The following is a 9156-nucleotide window of genomic DNA, read 5'->3' as shown; positions in this document are numbered from 1 at the left end:
GGGAATCTGTAGTTTATTATTTTCAGGTTAAGTTAATATGCAAATTATGCAAAATACCATGTGTAAATAGAGTAATTAGTGTTGCTTTAAAAGCTTTTAGCTAGCTAGAGAACGGCAGCAGCCTTAATTACAAAGTACACACGCCATTCTGTGATTCATCATTCATTTAACAAATATTTAATAAGCACCTTATGAGAAAAGCTGCAGTAGGTTCTGTGGAGGATGGGAGGATGACTAAAACCCAATCCCGTTGTCATGGAAACCATTGTGACTCCTGCCATCAGCCACCACCTGTTCTTATTCCAGATCTGAAAATTAAGTCCTAGCACCTTTACAAAACAATCACACACACAGTTTGACTTGGCTTCAAAATGTCCCACCAAATCCATCAAAATTTTTGTTTCCTTTTTACACGGTAGGAACAACACAGTAACCCTTTGTCCTTTGCTCCAAGTTGTTTTTCTAGGGCCAGGAGAAAGGTTACTCGGAGCTGTACATATTCGCTGGCTCTCTGCTTGTGAATAATAGCATACATGTGAGCTATTTTAGAGTCTGTGCAGACGACCTATTCCGGTCGGCCTATTCCAACACGGTCTCACATGCCCTGTCCTCTCAGACACTTCAGCATCTCAAACCTTAGGGCTAAACCTTGAATAGTGTTGTCACTCACAGCTGGTTGATCTCCAGGATCTTAAACTGGCCACAGCTGTCTCTTGTACTTTCTCGCCTACTGAGTTTTGTCTGAACTTCCCTAGTGTTCTCCAATCCAGCCTCTCTAAAATTCCCAATTTCTCATTTCTCTACTACAACAGGAAGAGTTTAGGAGCTGCAAAATATTGTAAGGGGAATGGTGGGAAGGATATTGATCTAGAACCTCTCGCATAGCAAGAAACTTCTAGACACACTACTAAAAATGTATGCTTATCCAGTGCTCTGTGAGGGTGGAATGATGATAGACATTATGGGTAGAATAAATGGGAGAAAGAAAAGAAGAGAGGAAGAGAAAAAGGGACTAAACTGAGAGATGTTGAGAAAGAGAGGAAAAGAGATTTAAAGACATTTGTTGAAAAAATGAAGTTACATACATGAGAAGGGATAAGACATGGAAGGAATAAGAAGTCATCAAGGATGGCTATAATTTTTCTCACTTGGGGGACTGAGTAGATGAATGGTAATGTGTTAATCAAATTAAAGAACAACAGCATACGGATAGATTATAGAAATGTGGGTTCTTGTATCTGTCAGAAATGCTGATTCTATGTGTCTGGAGTGGAGTTTAGGAATCTGTAATTTAAATACCCATTCCTTGGCTTCCACCCTTTGATTCTGATGCACAAAGTCCAAGGGCCATACCTTGAGAAACTGTGCTCTAGAAGAGCCTCCCACGTCCTTCACATCTTGCCTCAATGGGATCCTTGGAAAGCTTAAAGCTATAAATAAAAAAGGCTTCTAACATCATGAAACTTCTTTTTACGATTCCTTTTGGATCCTGCAACAGCAAAACTATATAACATCAAAATTAAAGCAAGGTTCTTACCCTCAATATGAAAAGTGGGTAAATGGCACAAAAAGATATTTCATAGAAGAAAAATATTCGATAACTGTATGAAGAAATGCCCATCTACAGTGAAAGAAATACAAAACCAAACAGCTAGATCACATTTTTCAACTACCAAATGGACAAAGGTTTTTTGTGTTCTCTCTTTTTAATGGTAATGCTCAGTGTCATGCTCATACATAACTGTTAGTGTGAATAAAAAGAAGTGTGACCATTTTGAAAAGGAATTTTAAAGTGAGTATTGAGAAGCCCTCAAATCTTAATATTCTGAGAATTCCTCCTAAGGAAATAATCAGAGAGATGCACGAAGATTACGGCCACAGACGTGTAATGGAATCTTATTTAAAATGAAGAAAAATGAAAACAACCTAATTGATCATCAGTTAAAAAATGATTAAAATAAATGATGGCATATCCGTAAAATATAATATTATGAAACTGTTAAAAAGCGTGTTTTAAGGAATAATTAAGGCAAAGGAGAACTGTTCCTGATATAGAAAATCGAAAGGGCTGGAAATAATTTTTAATTTAATATAATCCTGATTTGCGTGGGGGGAAAAAATAGGTATCCGCAAAAAAATTTTATTTAAAATATTTAAAATGTGAACCATCTCTGAATTATGGAATATGGATATTTGTTTTATTCTTTACACTTCTGTGTATTCTGAAGGTTTTCTTCAGTGACTATGAATTAATTTTAGTCTTTAATAAAAACATTCTCCCCCTAAGAAACAAAAAACCTGATTCTGTCTTCAGCCTGAAGATTGTCTATGGTGTTTGTCTGGGCCAATTTAGACCTGAGCTGAATTCTGTGTAATTCCACTATTTGAAGTGCTCAGCTCTCCCGTTCTTGGCAGTAAAAGACTCTCCAAGCACTTGAGTAAGATCCTTGCAATCAGAGTCGTAATTGCTAAGAGGTTTAAGCTTTGTTCGTAAGAGAAGAAGTTCTGATTCTTTTCTTTAAAAGTTCCTACTTCCACTGATTAATCTTATTTTTCACGAAGTTAGAAGTGCTCTTGTGAACTTCCATTTGTTGGATGCCTTCTTTTTAACCCTGTATGTGTTCCAAAAAGCTTTTAGTCTCTGCAGAATTAGTGGGAGTCCCAGATAGGTAAGTGCGGTTGGTTTAAGGATAGTTAGCGTTTTAGGTCCTCCTGTGCTTGGTCAGTGGACATTAAGGAGACAAGCAGTCTAGCCCTCTTCTGAGCCTAAAACCCTTTGGACCCTCCTTCATCCTGAATCCATCTTCTTGTCCAGCCCACGCCATCTAATTAGCTCTCCATCCTCTCGCTCTCAGCTGTCAGCCTGGTTTCCTGATCTGAGTCCAGCACCTTCCCCTCAGACCTGTCTCAAGATGTTGCTTCTCCAATATGGTCTTGGCTCTCTTCCTTGGCTTCGTTTCTTTTCATTCCCTAAATGATGTGCACGTCCAGATGCTGAAGGAAACAATTCTGCCCAGCTCAGTCCAGTCCTAGGGTCTTTCCCTGCTCCCCAGAAATGGAGCTACACCTGAGGCAGTGAACCCACAGATACACAGGCCCCACCCTTTATCACCCTGTGATAAAGTCTCTGTAGTTCTGGTAGTAAGTTAGTGTCATTCTACCTGGTGGTGGAATGTGACCAAGGGAGGAGCACACCGCTCTCTGTGTGGAAGGCTGACCCTTGCGTGCCTCTAGCTTAGGCTGGAGATGAAGTTCATGGTCTGGGCCCAACGGCCTTAACCATTCCTGCAACTCCTCCCAGGGGAATAATACTTACCTCTCAGGATTTCTTTGGGACCATCACCAGCTACACTACTTTCTGGTGAAACAAAGAAATGGCATTCTAGTCACGTTCCTGACGGGGTTAGTCTTCCTACATGTGCAGCTCTGCAGCCACTTTCGAGAGCCTCCTCGCTTTGGTAAAAAAGATGTATGATGTCCCACGTGGGGAGATCAAAGACCTCTTTTCCCAGCTGCGACTGAGCCCAAGGCATTCGGTACCACATTCCACTTTGGGCATAGAACACTCCTCTGCCACAGACCCAGGGGACTGTGAGGAACTAACCTGCACATCAGAATGGTTTTCCCCAAGGGAATGGGGGAGGAGTCAGTGTCACCCTGGACACATGGACCGCTGGAGAGCCCTTGCCCCATGGAAAGGCCAGTAAACGTGGCTCTAGTGTGTCAGACGTTCACTTTCCTCAAAATGGTCTGGAAACGTAGGTTTTCGTGTGAAATCTGTAGACTACCAACTTGCGACCCCTGTACTAGACTCTGCCAGTATAATTCCTGTCCTTCATGGTTTTTTAAGTAATCAAGATCCTACCTATGGTAAAAACCAGAGGGGTTTTGCTTCCATTTAGGATGCAGAAGGCTGCAAGGGACATCACTCCCATTCTACCAATAAAAAAATATGAATAATCAAGATCTACAAAATTGTAAGTTTTCTTGAACCCTTCGGAGAGCTAAGATCATAAAGGAACCATAGAATCAAATTCCAAAAAGGGTCAAGCACTGCTGAGAAGAGACACCAAACTGTTCTCCATTTGGCAGAGCGCTGAAGAAAAGGTAACTACCATAGAAATGGGGAAGAAGAAATCAGCCAAAATTTTTACAAATTCCTAAAGGCTGAGTTTGAGCTGGTGGATCAGCTTAGTATAACTGGGAGCCTATGATAGTTAATTTTATGTGTCAGCTTGGCGAGGTGTGGTACCCAGGAATTTGGTCGAACCCTATTCTAGATGTTTCTGTGAAGGTACTTTTTAATTTTCACTTTACTCTTTTAACACAATTACTTTATCAATTTCTTACAGTCAAATACAACCAACTAGCATTACTTCCACTCATGCATCATTAAAAGCAGAAGGATATTTCCTCAGTATTTTCAACTGATGGATTACGCAATAAACGCAAAAGTCACAACTTAAAATGTACCCTGATTAATTATGTAAACTGGTAATTTTTTTAAAAAAATGTAACTAATAATTTGATTCCTCATAAAATGAAAATTTAAATATTTCTCCAGATAGTCTTGAGGTTATCATTATGTTATGAGTAGCGCAAAATGTGGCACAGTTTCATCTAAAACTCTGTGTCTTACACAGCTTATTAAACAAGCGAAGTGTGCATAACAAAATGCATACAGTCGATGTAGGACAGAAAGTGTGTTTCAAATACAAGGCAGCCCCATCAGCCCACCGTATTATTTAGGTTTTGCAATACCATTTATGGCATTACAAATTAATTACACATAACATGCTTTTATACATTTTAACCTCGAAGATAAGAAACGTAATTGTTGCTTAACAAAATTATTTCAGGTAGCCATTTCGTTTGTATCAAGAGAAAGTGAACCTCTGAGAATTTAGTGTCTGCCAAGTCCGGAGTCATTAGCTCAAGTCAGTATATCAGTAATGTGACATATTTTACAGTGACAGTTTTTCAAGTCCTGGCAATGTCTCTTCTCCACGGTATGCCAGATGATGAGGCATCTCCGGGATTACCCTTACATGTAGTCCACCCCTCACTCCTTTTATTCTGGATTAAACGTATTATTTCCTCTTCTCACTTCTTCTGTGGCCTTCCATCTTACTTATTCATAAGTCATTTCAAAATATCCTCAGAGAGCTCCATAAGGGGAAGTTCTGGGGATGGAAAATCCAAGGGAGAAAGACCGAGTATTGGACTATCTTTGGCTTTCCCAGTATTTGCTGTAACTTCTGCCAGGCTGAAGAGGCTGGAGTAGTTTCTGAATGTGGCGGCAAGCTCCGTAACTCTGCTTTTCTACAAAATCAGCATCTACGTCCAGGTTCTTTTCTATTGGGCCTTTTAGAAGTCTGGCCTTTTCAGCCTTTAATTGTTTATTTTCTTTCCTTAATCTTTCATTCTCAGCCTCGAGGAATTCCATATGCCTCTTCAAATGTGCAGCTTTGCTTGCCTGCTCCTCTGTAATTGTTTTATCATCTTTTTGGGGCTTTGCTTCCAACGCATGGCTCTCTTGGCTCACTCCTCTGCCGAAGTAAAAATAGTAGTGTGTCTGGATGCCTGTCAAAGATCCCCTGAATTTTAGGCAGGTGTTTCTCTGTGAAAGAACTGTACTTCTGAGAGAGAAGGAGGGGTCGTGAGGTGCTCGAAGCTGGGCCGCTGCATCCTTGTCTGTGCTCTTCTGGGCTTTCAATCATCCCTCCCACTTTGCCCTCTTCCACCTCTCCTGAATGAGGAGAAGCTGTTTCACGTGCCTATCCCTTTGCAGTTCCAATGATAAATGAGCCCGCTCAGACGATGGATTGGTATATACACGCTTAACAATGCTTAAAAAGGTAAATGTCATGTTATATATATTTTACTACAATAAAAAAAAATAAGCTGGACTGGGTATATTAATTTTAGACAAAGTGGACTTTAGATCTTTTCAGTGATTCTCCGCAGTCTTAGGGTCAAAGTCTATATTCTTTAGCATGACACGCAAACCTTTGAAATTCTGTTCTCTGTCTACCGTTTCAGTTCAATCTCTTGTAAGCAGCAAGTAGTCGAGTCATTCTCAAGTGCAGAATGGCTTCAAATACGCCATGTTGCCTCTCGCCTCTGAGTCTCTGTGCCTGCTCTTCTCTCTGTGTGGAAAGTCGGTTTCCCACTCTTCATCTGGCTGTCTTCTATTCAACCTTTGAGATAAAGATGGAAATCACCTCTTTCTGGGAGCCTTCCCTAACCAACCTCTCTACCCCCATCCCAGACTTCTGGAGGTACCCTTTCTAAATGTTTCCATGGCGCATTGTCTTGTGGTGGGTGACTTCCTTGCCTGCCTCCTTCACTACCCTATCAGTGAAGACGGGGATACCGTATCTCATTCTTTATATTCCTAGTACCTAGTATGAAGCCTGGCATATGGTAGGCACACGATAAATATTTGTCAAATGAATCAAATTCTGTGACAGTGCTCATGAAAGCACATGGGGGACCAAAACAAGGAAAATCTCCCCACCGCCCTGCCGCTCTCTAATGGATCAGTACATAGGGTACAATGGTGTGGCATCTCCCAAACTGATAAATAAATGTTATCCTGTGATTGTTAAACTAGTGAAAACCACACACAATGGATGTGATTAGATGTCTGCAAATGTCATCCTAAGAAACAGGATGTAGCGGTGCCTGGAAATTTAATCAAGGCATGATGGAATGTGGAGGAAAGCTGTAACCTAATCAATGGCCTTAACAGCTGAAGAAAGAATATGTGAGCAGAAGGGGGGTGGTCTGTAGGGAGTGCTGAAAAGTGGAGCCAAGGAACAAACATTTGTCATTATGTCTCCAGCCCTGTCAAGGGATAAGAGTTGTTTTTTGACCACTGACACAAATATGCAGTCCACCCTATATCCCTGTGGATGCCACAGATCTCATCCAATTCCCTCCCTTTGTTCTGATTTCATGCTCACAAACAACCTCTTGATTATAATTTGGCTTTCCATGTAGATTTTCCAACAGGAGAGAATGCGCTGACCAGTCAACATGAACATCTGGTCCATTTGGCAAGGAGTGTCCTCTTTGTATATGAATGCATCGGTGTTCTGGTTTATACATCAGTCAGTTCGTGCACCCCAGGGGCTGCTGAGGTGTTCATTCTCCCAGCTCTCACTCAGCCTGCCAGTGAGGCCCTGTTCCCCTTTGTTTGCACCCTCACTCAGCATGGGCTGAGGACAAAGTAGCACAAGTCAGCCTTTGCTCCTAGAGATCTGAGCCCATCTTGCTGTGGACTCGCATCTTCCTTGTAGAGGAAAAAAGCTTTGGACCCATGGTTGGTGCTGCTGTGCAGGGTCTTTCCTCAGGACTTTTTCTCCTTTTTGGAAATCTGGCCTCTGCTACTGATACAGTTCTCAGCTTCCCATACCACGATTCGTTGCCATTGTGGTTATTCACCTTAGGAATCATTCTCAGAGGTTGGGGGTTAGGAATCATACTTTCAGAGAACAGAGCTGAGATGAGTCTGGCAATGACTCGGATTCAGCCAGAGTGGAGGAAGAAGAAGACCAGCCTCTAAGTGGTTGAGTTAGTCTTGTTGAAATGGATGCTTAGACCATTTCTGTAGGCCCTAAGAACTCAACTAACGATTTGGGTAATCCTGTGAGTATTCTATGGGGTGCTTTGTCTTAATGGGCCCTTTTGAGTTCTAGGAAATGTTAGGGGCTAAGTTAGTGGGATCCTTGAGAGGAAATGGCAAATGGATCAACGTTGGGCAGACGAGAGGCCTTGAATACATTTTCAGGCTGAAAGGAAGATCCAGAGAAAGCAGAAGGAAGAATGATGGGGTCAGTGAATGCTACTTTAAGGAAAAAACAACAAAACAAAACAAAACAAACCTGAAAAATGGTAATTAAATGAAGAGAATTCTCCAAGGCATCTATTCTCCCCTTGTAGTGAGAATTGAATTTCAAGGTAAGCTAATAGCCCTAGTTGATGAGGAAAAGCTCTGCCAGAAGGATGCCAGCAAATAAACGTAGAAGGATTATACGGCAAGGAAAACGATCATTTGGAAGCAACTAGAAAATATTCCTGCAGGCAAGGTGCTTTCAGTTGGTGTTAAAACACTGTTTGGTGAATGGTTGTTGTTGAGCTGACACTTGTGTAGTGCCAAAGCAACTCATCACAGATTTCCAGTGGCCAGGTGAAAAAACGGGCAATGAAGGAGTCAGGCTGTCATCGCTCATATCCTGGGATCAATCCTAGTGTTACCAAGAGAGTCAACCAGATAGTGTGGGTCTCCTGATGTGACCCAATATGGTATATACAGTATAACCGATATGTTCTAGCCAAATATGTTTAACTTGAATATATCGTTTAGATGTAACTTCCATTTTATGTGAAAAACAGGAGATGGGGGAACAAGCTGAACAATATCAAGAGGAAGCAAACAGACAAGTCCAGCGGGTAGCATATTCTGACCTGACCTCTTCAACAGTCAGTGTGATGGAAAAGGAAAAAGGAACAAACAAAACAAAACAAAACAAAACAAAACAAAAGACTCATTAAAACAGAGATCAAAGGGATGATTGCCAGAGAGGGATGGGGTATGGGTGAAAAAGGTGACGGGGAATTATACTGTGATAAGTTTGCACGGTGACAGATGATTACTAGAATTAGTGGGGTAATCACATTGTAAGGTATAAAAATGTCGATTCACTTTATTGTACACCTGAAACTAATACAACCAACATAAGATCGTATGCCAACTCTACTTAAATAAGAAAAGAAAGAGAGACTTAAGAGACATCAAAACAAGATATACACTAGACTTACTGTAGCGATCACAGTGTAAGGCATATAAATGTCAAATCACTATATCGTACACCTGAAACTAATATAATATTGTATGTCAGCTATACTTTAATTTAAAAAAAAGAAAAAACAAAATAAAATCCAACGACAACAAAAAACAAGAGACAATGTATGATCCTGAATTGTATGCTGATTTGGGCAAACCAGCTGTAAAGAATATTTTGAAACAAATGGAGAAATTTGAATATGGATTAAATAAAATGAAACTTACAGAAATGCCAAGGTGACTAAAAAAAAAAGGTTTCAAAGAGTATATTTAGTAATATGTCATTTTGGTTAAAACATTATTAC

The 9156-nt window shown here is 40.7% G+C and overlaps 1 pseudogene; it reads right to left on the bottom strand.

The window, feature by feature from the left end:
* Positions 1-5142: 5142 nt before the first annotated feature.
* On the bottom strand, positions 5143-5869 carry LOC102887415 (annotated as a pseudogene).
* Between the last annotated feature and the right edge of the window lie 3287 nt (positions 5870-9156).

This window comes from Pteropus alecto, unplaced genomic scaffold (assembly GCF_000325575.1).
Source record: "Pteropus alecto unplaced genomic scaffold, ASM32557v1 scaffold22, whole genome shotgun sequence".
NCBI lineage: Eukaryota > Metazoa > Chordata > Mammalia > Chiroptera > Pteropodidae > Pteropus > Pteropus alecto.
This window is presented reverse-complemented; position numbering and strand designations above follow the sequence as displayed.